Source organism: Trachemys scripta, chromosome 13 (genome assembly GCF_013100865.1).
Source record: "Trachemys scripta elegans isolate TJP31775 chromosome 13, CAS_Tse_1.0, whole genome shotgun sequence".
NCBI classification, from domain to species: Eukaryota; Metazoa; Chordata; order Testudines; family Emydidae; genus Trachemys; species Trachemys scripta.
Window position 1 is genome coordinate 8,262,323 of NC_048310.1, and position 16,372 is coordinate 8,278,694.

A 16,372-nucleotide genomic window follows, 5' to 3' on the forward strand; every position below is an offset into this window, starting at 1 on the left:
ACTGGAGTTGACTTGTTTTTCTCGCAGAGAAGCCAGTGGTTCATCCGAACCTGATCACTTTTGTTGTTGTTAATCCGCGGCAGAAAGTCAAAGCAAGGTCCACAGCACAGTAATGAAGAAAATTGTTTTTCTTTGTTGACTTCATTTTGCTGGCAATGTGCTTATGAGGAGGAGATCAACCTAAACTACTGTTTAAAAGCCTGGCAGCTCTATCAAATGGAATAATCCATTTACCAAGCCAACTCATAACTGTTTGATGAATATTTGGTACGTTTCCTAAAAATTAATTGCAAAACAGATCGGAACAGTTCATCCAACATCTGTTTGAAACAATTTCCCCAGATTGCACAATCTTTCGTAGATCATGCAAATATTGGGGTGAGCGGGAATTCATTAGGCCATGGCCCTCTAAATTCTCCTCTCTCATTCATTGTTAAAATGGTTTAATCTGGGAAATTATTGCTTAGGTGATTTTTTGTTTGTTTGTTTCTTTATGTACAGCTTGGCTCAGCTGATGGTACCTAGAAGAAGCCAACTCTTCCTAAAGTGTGTCAAATCTCTATGACTCCAAGGATGTGATCACTTATCTGTCCTCTGCTTCAGACAAAATAAAAGGGCCAAGAATTAAAAGCCTGTTATTTTGTACATGCATCTTTTTTTGCCCAGCAGTTTGCAGCATTGCTATTTTGAGCTATTTCCATAAAGCCCCAGGTGGTGGCAGTAGAATTTTTTTTTTCCGGAAAGCGAGTTCCAGAGGAAACTGAAAGAAAAAGCGAGTGTAACTTTTACAGCACCTCCCAGTAGCTTGTTGGAAATCCTACATGTGCAAAATTGATATCTTTAAAATAAAAGCATGGAAACGTCATAACAATATCCTGTCCCAGAAAGGATATTTGTGGGATCCAAGCAATGTGTGGGTTATATAGAGATGACTTGTAATAAGAACACTAGGAAAATACTTGCTTGGAGTTGTTGAGCACTATTAGAATATAATCGTAATACCTTACACCTAGCAGGTCAGATTTTCCAAAGAGTTCTGCATCTAGCAGCTTCCACTCTGACCATTTCATTAAGGTGCCTGAGTTTAAAAAATGCTCATCTCCCGCCGTATGGCACTTTCATTTTTGAAAATCTTCTCCAGAGGATCTTTCATCTAAGGATCTTATAGGACTTCGTAAGCATTAACTCCTGAAATTTTCAAAACCTTTGTGGTAGTTCAGTATAATCATAACTTTTACACACTTAGGGAAACTGAGGCACATACATTGGGCAAGTTGCTCAAGCTCACATAGTGACTTCGTGGCAGAGCTGAGAATATTCCCCAGGATTCCTGACTGAGAATCCATTCCTCTAACAATTAGTTCACATTTACATGGGGACTTCTATTGCACACACAGATTCTTGGGAGTTTTCTGTGGTTTTATCTGGTGAACTGTAATATTAAATCACTTTCTAATGTTGAAACAATAAGCCCTCTTTGTGCAAACCCTTCCAGGCAGGACAGTCTGTATTTTTGTGTATTGTGCAGCACACACGCCACCCTACACAGAAAATAAACTATTGTGCAATTTAAATAATGATACAATTCAGTACTGTGTAATATTGCTTTGGGCTCATCACCAAGCCAGCAACTTTTGCATGCCTTCTGAAAATGATTTTTACTGGTCATTGACAGAGCACTCTAGGAGCTCCATCAGCTGTGGTTATAGAAGGCATCAGCCCTGTGATCCCATCTGGAGGAACAGACCTAGAAAAAGGCTAAAAAAAGGGAGTGAAGTTAAAGCTGGAAGTCCAGTGGGATGTGCTGAAACTAATCCAGATTTAGGAATGTAGGAATTACTATAATGGATCAGAGCCAAGGTCTATCTACTTCAGTATCTTGTGTCTAACAGTAGCCATTTGCTTTATAGGAAGGTGCAAGAACCCTGCAGTAGACAGACACGGGGGGTAATCCTGGTCCCTACTTGTTAGTTTGGTTTAAACATCAGTTTTAATATCCCTTCAAAAACTTTGTTGTCACTTATTATGACAACTCTGGATAGTCTGGATTACTACACGAATATCTTGTGCTACTCTAATACCTAGGAACCTGATGATAAACCAGCCCCCTCCCCCCCATGAGGCTAGGTGCTATACAAACAACAAAAAGCCAGTCTCTGCCCCAGAGAGGTAACCATTGGGAGTTGGCAGCATGATTGTCAGAGGCTGCCGGAAGCATTGGAAATCACTGGAGTAAACAAAACAAAAAGCTTGGGGGGTGTTTTAACTGGGGCAAGCTAACCCAACAGGTTTAAACTGATGTGGAGTAGCCTCACACACAGCTGCCTCAGGTTAACTAAATTGGTGCCACAGCACACATTAGTTCAACCAGAGTTGCTTGTATGTGTAGTTAGATCCCAACAGGGATCCTGGGAAAGCCTAAAAGAGATAGGAGGAAGAAAAAATTAAACCCTCATTTCCCCCCGCCCTCAAACCTGCATCTTCCTTATGAAACCACCTTATTCTCCAAGGTGGCATAAGCCAGGCATGAAAACCACCTGGGAATGCTTAAAATCATGTTGCAACCCAGTGTGAAATTAAAGGATGCCAAAATCTGACATTGTGCCAGCTGCATTTGCCAATGGGCATCCACAATAGGCTTTACCAACAGGTGTGACTAGCCTCGGCCCTCTGCTGAATCCGCCTGCTCCTCTGTGCACCTTGATTTTGGAGGGGAAGCTGTGAGTGTCTTCACCCACTTTTTGTGGTCAGGCGCTGCAGGTGGTAACACTCCATAATCCCTTTTAAAAAAAAAAAGTTCACAAAAATATCAGCTCTGCTATTGCATATCTTTCTGTGCCAAATATTCCAGTAAAGCAATTTGTGTGTGTGTGTGTGTGTGTGTGTGTGTACGCTCCCCTGAACTTCCTTCTAAAACAGGGGTTCTCAAACTGGGTGTCGGGACCCCTCAGGGGGTCACAAGGCTATTACATGGGGGGTTGCGAGCTGTCAGCCTCCACCCCAAACCCTGCTTTGCCTCCAGCATTTATAATGGTGTTAAATATATAAAAAAGTGTTTTTAATTTATAAGGGGGGGGGTCGCACTCAGAATGTGAATGGGGTCACCAGTTCAAAAGTTTGAGAACCTCTGTTCTAAAAAACCCTGATTCCCCTCCATCCCTTGTTCTTTTGAGGCTCTGCTTTGAGGACAACCTCCTTTTGTCAGTGGAGGACTGGTTAGGATTCCTTCAGTCCTTTAACTATATGGGGGAGGTTTCTTTATTCACTAGGATGAAACACTCCTCCCCCTCATGAAGTGGGTATGTTACTGCTACAATATTCCCAACCTCTGTCAACTCAATAAAAGGACCCAGGGAATGGAAGTGCTCGGGAAAGCAAAAGGTGGGGGTTATTGAAAAATCTGGAGACTGAAATCCCTAATTATCCACAACCTAGGATCAAGCTCTATCAACCATGCAAGCTTCCTCCATGCTGTTGAGGGAATGCACTTAAGGCTGGCCCCGGAGGGACCACTTCAGTGGGTAAAAAGATAATTCATTCTCCATGTGCCATTCAGTCCTTTGCCAAGGCTGCCAATAAGGGGGCCAATTAGTAGGAAACATTTGTGGTTGGTTTTGTGGTGTTGCAACCAGCTTGCTACAGATGGGATGGGGGCCCACCAAGCTCCTTTCATGCAAGCTACTGAACAGCCATCAGACTCAATCACTGCTGACCTGGGGTACATTCAAACTGGCAACCTGAGGTGAGGGACGCTCTCCACGGTCTGTCTCTTGAGCTAGCCAGGCTTGTACAACTTTAATTTCCTGACGATGCTGAGTTAGTCCAAAAGGCTTAAGTTGGTGGTTCTTCTGTTGCAAAAAGTCAGGGAGGGAGGCTGTCCCTCCTTGGTAAGACACAGGGCTGGATTCTTTCCTGGTGTAACACGATTGCATTCAGGGGGATGAAAATGACCCATAGCCAGTTTCTGACTAGCTGAAAGGCAGCATGGTTTAAAACATAGTCCACTGAACTGGGACCCTGTAGACCAGCATTTCTGTTCCTGGCTCAGTCCCTGTCCTGCCGGGTGATCCCCAGCAAGTTGCTTCACATCTGTCCTTCTGTTTCCTCTCCCACCCACTGTCTGTCTTGGCTATTTACATTGTAAGTTCTATGGGTCAGGAACTCTCTTACTATATATATGTACAGTGCCTAGCACAATGGAGCCCTGCTCTCATTGGGGCATCTCACTGCTACCATTCTTCTAATTACTAGTTTGTATTGTCTTCCTATCCAGACTGCCCTTTGGGAAGTGCTTCTATTTACTACTGTAATAGTGACATCTCTTGGAAAGATCTCTTTGGAAAATTGTTGCTGTACAGTTGGCATTGTTGCCCTCCCAGAGGAGCTTTGATATAGTTGTAGAGCACTCGAGCATTCACTCACAATCACAGCTTCTGCGACTGAGTCGTTTTTCTCTAACTAGGTAAATTAACTCTAATACCCTTATTTGCTATCAACCTTATAAAACATAATAAAAAACAGATGTCTCTTCTTTAACCTGATGTGCTATGAAAGCTTGATGGCCCATTTCCCCCCCCCCCCCCCCCGATGTTATGATAATGCTTTTGCTCTTGTGAAATCATTGTAGAGTCTGATGAAAAGGAATTTGGAAATACATTAATATGGAAAGATCTTGTATTGTATGGATTTAGGATTTTAGCTTCGAGAAAGTAAACCATCTCCATGTCTTTCTCTATGCTGGAAGTGGGTTGATTGGCGTGAGCTTGATATGCCAGTCCTGCTTTATAATTGGCAGTTAATATTGGAGTGATGCACTTCAAGCTGACAAGCACCCTGCGTGTGCAAATGGAACCACAGTATCCATTTTATCGTGGTGCTACTTTAGACGCTAGGGCCTACTCCTGAAAACCTCCTGAAAGTGTTGTGTGTCCTTAACTTCCATTGCATTCACAGGGATTTGAGGTTATGTAGTACCTGGCAGGATTTGGGCCAAAATCTGGTATCCCGAAGAAACACTGACAGTAGCATTTTTCCTCTCACCTTAGATCAATTCAACAAAAGTCACAAATTCTAAGTTCTTTACAGAAACAGGCTACATGATGCACATGTCTGACTTCTGCATTCTTCCAACAGGACTTGCTTTATGTCGCTATTTCAGGCACTAGCACAGTCATGTCACCTTATTGGCTCTTCGATGTACCAGCTGATCAAGTGTCAATGCTCTGTTTATTACCAAGAGCGTATGCAACGTTTCTGCATCGATACAGTACTATGAGATTTCAATGTATACATATGGCTACCCCACCTTCCCCCCTCCCAGTATAGGAATAATTCTGCAAGAGGAGAGCATGCAAAAATTGTAATTGCACGTAACTTAATCCCAAACAGCGCTTTTATGTGCCCAAGGAATATTATCAGAAAGAGACTGGAGGACAGTTAAGCCAAGGAAATACTGGGGATGTGTCCTATGAGATCTAAAGAGATGGGGGGGTAGAAGCAACGCAATAACTCCAAACCTCAGCAGAAGAGAGAGCGAGAGAAGGAAGAGTTCAGTAGTTGAGAGGACTTCTAGAACATAGTTGTGTATGTGGAGACTGTGTAATCATAGTTGTAATGGCTGATAACACCTGATAAATGTGCCAAGGGTGATCAAATAAGGGAACCTAGGACTTTGTGATTAGAGAGGAAGGAATAGCTCAAATGCATGGGGTGTATAATATATACCTGTGAGAGTTGGAACAGAGTAGCCATAGAATTCATTCTTTATTAGTAATCTTGTAAGAGCCTGACTAAAGAAAAGGCCCTGTTCTGGAGTCCCGTTCCCATGAGCAAAGCTGCTCTTGTTCTTAGTCATTTTGACTTCCAGTTGAACGAAATGTTGTTTCTGCTGAAATAATTTGTTTTCCAGCTCGGGTGGCAACATTATTGTGGTGGTTGGTTGAGATTTCTAGGGCAGTGATTTGATTTTACTTGTCATTTCTTAAGCAACTGACTAGTTCCTCATACAAAATCCTAATAAACAGGTAGCTCATATCAAGTGGCAGTTCTCCCAGGCACAGGCAGCATTCATTAGATACCCTTCTTCAGTAGTTCACTCTTATGTGGCTTTTACTTTTAGGGTTGTCTCTTTCTGGGGCTGACTGTGTCTCCTAAATACCTTCTTGCACAGATCCATGCATCCCAGGGTACATCGCGAAGTGCGAGCAATTGATGCTGGGGCAAAACATTCACTAAGCGTCCTGGGTTTGACCTGACTATACTCTCCTCCTTAAATTGCATACTGTGAACCTCCCCTACTGTTGTTAGCACTGGGGAAATAGTCCTCTGCCGTCCTATTTTAGCAGGGTTTAGATTAGCACCCAGCCATGTTACAATAGGTTGATGTTAAAACACCTGGTAGCTGGTTAGGCAGTTTCCTATTGAAGCTTTCATCAGTTCTAAGTAGTGAAAATGTGTACAGATCAGCAAGCCAGTGTACAGTGATAAGTGTAATTTTATCATGGCTTGGCTCAGTAGTTGCTATAGACCCTTACTCACGTGCACAGCGTGTAATCCACACACACACACACACACACACACACACACACAAGATCTCACTCAGTTGCAAAAACTCTGCAACCGTAAAATGTCATATTAGTAAGAATTCATTATTTTTACAAAATACACCATAGCACACTTACTGGTGCAACAGGTTGTATTTGGTAGAATCTATAACCCATTTTGGAAGAGAAATCCTAAATCAAAAACCATGCATTAGCAAGTTGCAGACCTTTCAAGAAGGTTAGTACCAGAATACTTGCAAAATATGCAATTTGCGTAAAAATATAACTATATCCCATCTCTTGCATCTGAAGAAGTGAGGTTCTTACCCACGAAAGCTTATGCTCCCAATACTTCTGTTAGTCTCAAAGGTGCCACAGGACCCTCTGTTGCTTTTTACAGATTCAGACTAACATGGCTACCCCTCTGATATATATCCCATGGATTGCATATTCATCCAGGGCTGAATCCTATCCATGTTCCAGTGCATAAAGCTCCCATTGAAATCAATGAAAATGTTTGCTCAATGGAATGATACGGCCCTAAATCTTCTAATGCAAAAAATACAATGCAAAAGAGTAGGTAAATACATGGCAAATCCAGTATACATAAAAATTACAAATTAACATCCCATACATGTCCTGCTGGTAAAACTTTGGTCCTTTCTCTGCATTAGAGAAAATCAGTTGTTTTAAGCCATGACCCCTTTCGTTCAGCATATGCTACTGTCTTACTTGAACCGTGCAAAGATTCATCCGTGCCTATGGCTTTTAAACACAACATTTATTATACTTAGTCCATCGATTATGGGGGAACCCTTCAATCCTCATGGACAGCACAGAGCACGGCACACACGCAGCATCTGGTTTTCATGTTCAATCTCATCCCTTTTACTTAACCGTTGAGGGCAGGCTCAAGTGACAACCGAGCAATGCTCTCACTGCAGACTGACTAATTAGCCTGCATCTGGAGCTAATTAAACGTGGAGTCGCCTGCAGAGGAGAGTGCTGTCCTTATCATACCAGCAGCAGGACCTACACAGAAGAAAAATCGCTGGTGATATGCCCAGTATTCTTGCAAGCAATTTAAATGAGGCAACTAAGGACTTGAGCTTGCTCCTATTGAAATCAATGGGATTTTTTGCTACTGACTTTAATGGGAGCAGGCGCAGACCCCAAAATGATGGAGTGATTTTAGGGGCTAATATTTCAAGTGCAAGAATAATTAAATTACTACACAGTCGTGTTTGAACTGCTGCTTGAGTATATAACTTATGACCATGAAGATACCTCCTATGCTTTAATATCATTTAATACTCTCGCTCAGGGGTCGGCAACGTTTAGCACACAGCTCGCCAGGGTAAGCACCCTAGCGGGCCGGGCCAGTTTATTTACCTGCTGACGCGGCAGATTCGGCCGATCGAGGCCCCCACTGGCGCGCTTTGCCGTCCTGGGCCAATGGGGGTGGCGGGAAGCTGCGGCCAGCACATCCCTCGGCCCGCGCCGCTTCCCGCCGCCCCCATTGGCCCGGGACGGCGAACCGCGGCCAGTGGGGGCCGCGATCGGCCGAACCTGCCGCGTCAGCAGGTAAATAAACTGGCCCGGCCCGCTAGGGTGCTTACCCTGGTGAGCCGCATGCCGAACGTTGCCGACCCCTGAACTAAAGCATCCTGACCTTTACCAGATGAAATATGTTCCAATAGTATCTTTTTTACTCTAAAAATGAGGTTTAGTTGTTAAATGTTCTAATAGTTTCATTTGGCTATGCTGGGAGAAATTCATCGTCCATTGCTAGATCAGCTACTAATTAATATGAGGCTGCCCATTTTTAATTACTGGACAATTTTATTTCATGACCCTGACAAATAATTGCACTCCTTGGGAGACCAGTGCAGCGAGGCGCATGAATTGAAAGATTAAGCAGAAGGATGGTTTTTTATTTTTATGTTGTTTTATGCCTGTAGTTCTCATCATAACACTTAAAATGTTAATAAAGGAAGAGAAAAAAACTCAACTTTTGGTGATAAATTTGTTATGTGGATCATTATTCAGCGATATAATGGAGCCCATTCTTTGGCGCCTATTTCATGCCCTCAAAAAGTTTGGCTTTGATGCCTGATGTTGATTTGAGAGTGAATTCTCACTCAGTGTAGGTCCTTGGACTTTTTCTCAAAAAGTTTTCTGTTTGAATCAAAAATAACATTGCAAGGCCATGACTAGAATTGTCTGGTTGCTATCCTGCATGAAGTAGTCATTGAACCTACATAGGCAGTGTGCAAAATACCACTCTGCAGGTGGGTGCGTTACCAGATGTTACCCTCTGCATGCTGCCCACCCTTCTATTATTTTATGTATTTAAGATTTATATGTTTGGTGCTGCATGATTCACAAACAGAGAGAGAGAGAGTGCCCCTGCCTGGCAGTATTTGCTGTCTAAGAAGCAGACGTGGAAGACAGGATAGACTGTGACACTAAGGGGCTGGGATCTGCTCAATGAGAGTCTTTTCATTGACTTCAGCAGGCTTTGAATTAGGCTCCTAGGGGATGATTTAGGATTTTTTTTCATAATTCTAATGAACCCTCTCTTTTGGTGGGCATCACAGCAGAAGTGGTTTTTAGGAGGGATTCGAGTGATGTATTTCTCTGTTTTTCTTTAGCTTTTCTCACTGCATTCAGTCACCCATCCCAGCATTTGGGCTGAAATCAGAGTTAAGTATGTGACCATTCTCTGGTGCCACAAGGCAGAGAAGTGCCTCTACGGGTATCTCTTCCTTTGACGGGAAGTGGAATCCTAAAACTTCCATTTTGTCTCCAGCCACCAACGTTCTCCTTGTCCTCCTCTCTACTGATGGCAGTGGGCAATCTCATCTCTGATTTGAACTGGGTGCAAGGGGGGCCCTTCAGTCGCTCCGCGTCTTCGGCAGCCCTGAAGGACCCGCTGCCACCGAAGACCCGGACTGCCGCCGGGCCAGGGCTCATGGGGCCCCTGCAGGGCCCGGGGCCTGGGGCAAATTGCCCCACTTGCCCTCCCCCCCCCCCCCCGGGCGGCCCTGGGGAGTTTCAGATTCAAGTCCCTTCTCTGCCTTTCTCCCACATCTCTGGTGAGTGTCCTAACCACCGTGTTAGTTGAGTGCCTTAGTCCTTGGGCTACTGGTTATTCTGGGACTCGGGGTGTCTCTCTGGTTTTGACCAGAAATTCCAACCCAGTCCTGAGGAAAGTTTCATCAAAATGAGAACGTTCAGAAAAGTTTCCGTTTTGTTGAAAAATTCTGTCGCTATTCTGAATGCATTAAGGTCTCTGTTCGGTTTGGTGAATGATACTGATGAGAAAAGTGCAAAAACTTGCAAGAAAAAAAAATGCAACAAGCCCTGTGGAAAAATAACATTATTTAATTTTATTTTTAGTATTTTTAACCATCTACTTGGCCACTTCATCTTTCCCCTTTTCCTCTCTCTGGAGATGAGACCATAAACAAGGATCTTATGCCCCAGGTATCTTGGGTCCATCTCTACTCGTCTCTGTCTCTCAACTGTTTTCCCTGCTATCTCCTGGCTTTGGATAATTTTCTCCCTGCACATTAGTGAGTGTTATTAATGGGATGATGCATGTATTCCCATCAGGTGCACAAAAAACTGGCAGTTGGAGGGCCAGTGGGTAGAGCTCTATTTTCAGAGGAAAATGGAACTGTCTTTGAACAAATAAAACTTTTCCAAAACAAAACCAGCGATGAGCCTTAATCAAACCCACAAATCTCTTCACCTCCAGAGTTTGGGGGTTCAGAAGTGGATATGAATTTTATAAATGAAAAAGCCACATGTAACTAGAGCTTGCCTGAACCAGAAAATCCAGATTGCCAAATGCTGATGCGATTGAAATCTGGATCCAGATACTTTCTTTTCAGTGTGTGCCCATCTCTAAATAAATCCAAATGCATTAAAAACTAGCATGTATTTGTCCGATTCCATATGAGACTGGCCAATCAGTAGGGGTGGCTTTTTTCACACACAAATGTTCCTCACCGGAGCATGAATTCTCAAATATTAGTTTTCTACCTAACGAGACTAGACAGGAGCAGGGAAAAGACTTGTCTGTTTCTTGTACTTGATGCAGGGAAATGATTTAAATCTGTTAATTTTTTTTAAATGCAGCATATGAATGTTTACTTTATTGGGGAGGATTTTTTTTCCTAATGAATACAGGCTTTTGTAAAGTCCTGTTCATTGTAATTTTCATAAACTCCGTCCAAACATCCCTTTCTCTCTGTCGCTTAAAAGAGAACCTCTCCCCACCCACCCCTATTTTACATGTTGTGATTTCACTGAGGCTTCCAATTGGTCTTCAACAGTTCATTTATGTCGGGCGCCTTCCATAAACTCTACAGCTATGGTCTCCTTGCATGACCACCCACTGAATCAGGCTGTCTAAACAGCATCTGTCAAAGTCTCCGACACATCTAGTGAGTAAAAAATGGATTCAGTCCAGGTTTTTGTTTTTTTTGGTGAAAGTGGGGGTCAAAAAGGGACTGAAGAAGATTTTGCGCCAGGATCATCAGAAGGTGTGTTGTAATCAAGATTAAATTGACAGGTGATTCTCCTTTGGTTAAATGCTTTTTGTGCCTCTTGACATTTCCTCCTTTCATTAATTCATTTCGCAAGACATAGAAGGCACTTTATCCCTCAATGCCTAGGTTAGTCGTTCCAAATCTCTGGATTGCTAACAGACGCATTGTTAGTGATTGGAGCCTGTTTAACCCTAATCCCAAATGCATTACCTAGCGAGTTTTACTTGGCTTTTCGATTTAAGGTATTGAAGGTTATTACCTGTGGTATGTAGGCGTTGTTCTGAAGAATCCCCCCACCTAATTTTGTCATTTTGTGAGTGTGTTTGCATTGGAGGGGGGTTTCCTCACTCTGCACTTTTTTTTCTGATTGTGTAATTTGGAGACATTTTTGAAAGATTAAGTTAGCTTACCTACTTGAAACTTGCCATTGTCTGCTGGGATTGCCATCTCTTGGGTGTGACAGCATGAAGAAGGTTCTCTCTTTAAAGGGCATCATGATGTTAATGTGCTTGTGTGCTGTACTTAGTTCTAATAAGAGAATAAGACTGAAAATATATTATTGCCCTTATATAAATTGATGGTACGTCCTCATCTCGAATACTGCGTACAGATGTGGTCTCATCTCAAAAAAGATATACTGGCACTAGAAAAGGTTCAGAAAAGTGCAACTAAAATGATTAAGGGTTTGGAACGGGTCCCATATGAGGAGAGATTAAAGAGGCTAGGACTCTTCAGCTTGGAAAAGAGGAGACTATGGGGGGATATGATAGAGGTATATAAAATCATGAGTGATGTGGAGAAAGTGGATAAGGAAAAGTTATTTACTTATTCCCATAATACAAGAACTAGGGGTCATCAAATGAAATTAATAGGCAGCAGGTTTAAAACAAATAAAAGGAAGTTCTTCTTCACGCAGCGCACAGTCAACTTGTGGAACTCCTTACCTGAGGAGGTTGTGAAGGCTAGGACTATAACAGAGTTTAAAAGAGAACTGGATAAATTCATGGTGGTTAAGTCCATTAATAGCTACTAGCCAGGACAGGTAAGGAATGGTGTCCCTAGCCTCTGTCTGACAGGGTGGAGATGGATGGCAGGAGAGAGATCACTTGATCATTGCCTGTTAGGTTCACTCCCTCTGGGGCACCTGGCATTGGCCACTATCGGTAGACAGGATACTGGTCTAGATGGACCTTTGGTCTGACCCGGTACGGCCTTTCTTATGTTCTAAAACTTAAAAGGTAGGTTAATTTTGCTTGACAGCAACTTGGAAATGTTGCATTCCTTTATTTCTCTGTGTGGTGACCGAGTGCTGAACCGCAATGGAAGTGCATCAGAAAAATACATTTTTATGGCAGACAAAACCGAGGACTGCAATTAACAAAAATACTCATGAGCTGAATTCAGGGAATCCCCATGCATTTCTATACTGCGAATGCAGTGACAATCACCTTTCCACCAGTTTGTTTAGACTTCATTCCTGCAGAGGCCAGATGTCTCTTTATGATTGAATCTGGCCCTAAAATGGGTTCCTACTAGAAGTGAACAGTGTCTTGGTGATGAAGGCCACACTTCTGTCTGCTGTCAAATGTCAGGCTCAAAAATAGGCATAAGGTATTATGTAAAATATATGGAGATATACCTCCAAGGTCATTGAGTCCAGCCCCCTGCCTTCACTAGCAGGACCAAGTACTGATTTTGCCCCAGCTCCCTAAGTGTCCCCCTCAAGGATTGAGCTCACAACCCTGCATTTTAGCTGGCCAATGCTCAAATCACTGAGCTATTTCTCCCCTCACAGGAGTAAAGCTCATGGATGAAATCCTGGTTCCCTTATGAAATCCCATTGACTTCATTGGAGCCAGGATTTCTCCCCCTGTGTTCTGAAAATCATCTCAAATGTCTTTTGATCTTCTTTGAGGATCTACTTTAAACAAAAAGCATAAATAAGGGGTGTTGATGACCATCATGTATGTCACTTTTTGTCTTTTTTTAATTAATTAAATATTGTAATTCTGAGGGCTCCAAAGGGCTACAATAACACTAATAATAAATTACTTTATCCTACCATCTATCCCATTGGACTGAATAAAACAAACCCGAGAGAAAAGGGGGAGGAGACCCAACAAAATAAGAAACTAATCATTCTTATAAATAAGGGAAGAAATCAAATAAACATGAATATTGTTTTGGAAAGCCTTCAGAAAATAACCGGAAACAACCTCTCCAGGAAGACTCAATTAAACACTTCAAACTTTCTTAATAAAAGGAGAGAGGGGGAGGAAAACAACTGCAAACAAATGGAGAAGTCCAAAGCAAACCCCGTGAAAGATATGGAAGAGAAGATGAACAAAGCAAGTTACTTATTATTCAATACCAATATGCGCTCTCAGCTAGGATCTCCAGGATGGAGCCAGTGACTGTCCCCTTTAAAGGGTTGAGTTCCCTTAATAACATGTGCATTTCTCTTTTTGGTTAGCAGTAAATGACGTTGGTACAAATCTCAAAATACCCTCCAGCTGAGCGTTTGTGAATGGGCTGGTCACAGGCATGGGATGATTTTGTGGGGGTATTGTCATCAAATGGTTGCTGGACAATAGTGATGTGGCCAGACAGAGACGGTTAGGGTTAATACACAAATCATGTAACACACCCATGTTCATCCAGGGCTTCAGGGTGACAGCAGGCCTTGGATAGACCTTGGATCCTTCTGTACAACGGCACCACCCCTGCAACTTGGACTGAAGGAGAAGCTGCAGCTAGTAGAAAACTGTATAACATAGAGCCTAGCTAGTTCACCATAATGTACCGGCACTAGTGATCAGTGTTCAGGGCAGGTGTGGGGTTATTGGGTTGCTCAGATTTGGTGAAATATTTGCAAGCAATTTGTTGGCATGGTCCATTTAGTAGCACTTGTGCATTGGGCCAAGTGTTCAAGTCCTTGTCCTCCAGTGAATATTTAGTTATTTATATAAAGTGGAACAGTTCAGCAGGAAAGACTGAAAGCATCACTATACCAATATTCTAGTGGTTAGAGCACTCACGTGGAAGTGGGAGAGGAACTGGAGTTCAAATCCCTACTCCAGAATGGATCTGAACCCAGTTGAGTGCTCTAACCACTGGGATAAAAGCTTTAAGGTGGGTCCCACCATCACTTCCCTTTGGCCATCTTATGAACGTAGCAGCACAGATTTTTTTGAGAATATTCGGCAAATTCATGGCAAATTCACAAATAGCTTTGGGTCAACCGAAGCGGCATTTGGCGAATAACCTGTTCGGTCAAACAATTTCATCCAGCTCTGGGATTATGGCATTATTTTGTGTATTAATGTATGGGATGGGAACCTTCACCTATGTTTTGTAAATTCAAAGAAATAACTAAAATGACTGCATGGGCAAATGACTAGAATTGACCACCCACACATGCAGTTACTTACTTAGTCCTGGCAACTGCAGTAATTGCTTGCAGAGGGTTGGCATGCTCTCGCCCATAAAGTCCTGACATTTAACTTAAACCTCATTACAGTCTGGGCAAGATCTGATATTGCAACACACTTAGCTAGATTTTTTACACACATGCAGAATATTGCATGCTATACTGTATGGCAAATTCACTTATATAATGGGGGTGTTTTAATAACAATTTCTAGTGCCTTAATATATATGTGTGTGTGTTTAATCACAGACAAATCACTTGATCAAAACTGAGTAGAACTGAATACAAAAATGATCTATTAAAAAAAGAATATATGGTCTCCTCTCCAAAGTGCTAGCTGCACTTTGTCATCCCTTTACCTCCTTTAAACCCAATTCAGATTAGAGCCGCTATCTTTCACGATTATGTAAAAGAAGTGATAAAACGTGGCTTTTCAAAAAAATCATGTTTGTACAAGAATTTGCTGACATTTTGTGGAGTGATAACTTGATAGTGAAAATATCCAGATCCCCCCAGACCTGGAGTCTGGAATTAGTAAAAAGAGCCTTTCAGGCATATTCAAAACTAACTTCTGTTCCTTTTCCAGCACTAAATCGGATCCTTTTATTATTTTTTGGTAAACCGACCTATACAATTTTAAATAAGTATTTGCCAGATTTACTGGGGTTTGGCGCCTGCCTGAACTGTGCTCTAATCATTTCACACTATTTTTTTTTTAAACAGGTAAAAGGAAGAAACATTCTAGTTTAAATTTAACTTGCTGGTCACGCTTGCCAATAAATACGCAACCAGATGAAATGATGATGAGGTTGGAATGTAATCTGTGCTCGGAGAGGGCTATCGGTGCTGTAGCAGTGACAGAAAAATGACATTTTGCTTCTTGTTAAAAACTAGCCAACCAGTTTGGCAGTGCCCGTGTAATGCCAACAGACCCTGATTGCTGGTGGGCAAGATTGAACCAGGGTCTGCTGGAGCTTAGTGGATACACCTCTTCTGCATGACCTACTGGCTATTACCTAAGGCTGTAAAGCAGACTCATTCTCTCTCTCTCTCTCTCTAAGTGGTCTCGGTGCCACTAGAAGGGACAGAACACCACACCCAGGAGGTGTGGGGGTTACACCAGCATAAGGTGTCTCAACCCCAGCTCTCCCTAGAAAGGCCTGGTGGCCTATTAACAGCTACAGCTGCTTAACTGAAATGGTTTGTGTTTTAGTGCCCATGGTAGAGTCATGCATTATAATGGAGTTTTCAATACACTGTACCTAGGTGATTGCAGTATATCAGCTGCTTGTAAGATGGCTCTGTGGCATAATGGATAGTGCATTGGACTTCTAGTGTGGTGATAAGTCAGAGTCATGCAAAGGTTGTGGGTTCAAGTCCCACCAGAGTCAATTTTTGCACCATCCAAGGTAATATGCAAACTTGGGTGCTGAAGATAACAGGGCAGGAAAGCTGGTTGATTGATTGGTTTGTCAGCAGTCTTAGCAGTGAGTGTTGTCTGTGGGCCAGACTATGATGCTCTTATTCATACAGAATAATACCTTACTGCACAAATCGCCTCAGGTCCTTATGGGGCTCAGCCTTATGAGGTATTACAATGCTACCACCCATGGAAGTCAACCATTGGTTTTCAAAAGGTATCGAAGGGACCTCAGTGCCTTGCAGAATTGCAGCCTTTGTTCCAGATAGAAGGCCAAATCTTCAGCTGGTGCCAATTAGTGAGGTTTCTTCAAAGTTAAATTGGCATATGACACTATGCCTGCTGAAGGTGTGGCCCATAATTTTCTTCTGGATAGGTTCTGTACTGGGTGTGGGGGGACAGGGTAACTTTCTAGAGCACG

At 42.6% G+C, this 16,372-nt stretch overlaps 1 non-coding gene across 1 annotated transcript; it reads left to right on the forward strand.

The window, feature by feature from the left end:
- The first annotated feature begins 15,828 nt into the window (after positions 1-15,828).
- Positions 15,829-15,922, forward strand: TRNAR-UCU. Its single transcript has 2 exons — positions 15,829-15,865; positions 15,887-15,922. It is a non-coding gene; the product is annotated as a tRNA-Arg (tRNA).
- The last annotated feature ends 450 nt before the right edge of the window (positions 15,923-16,372 follow it).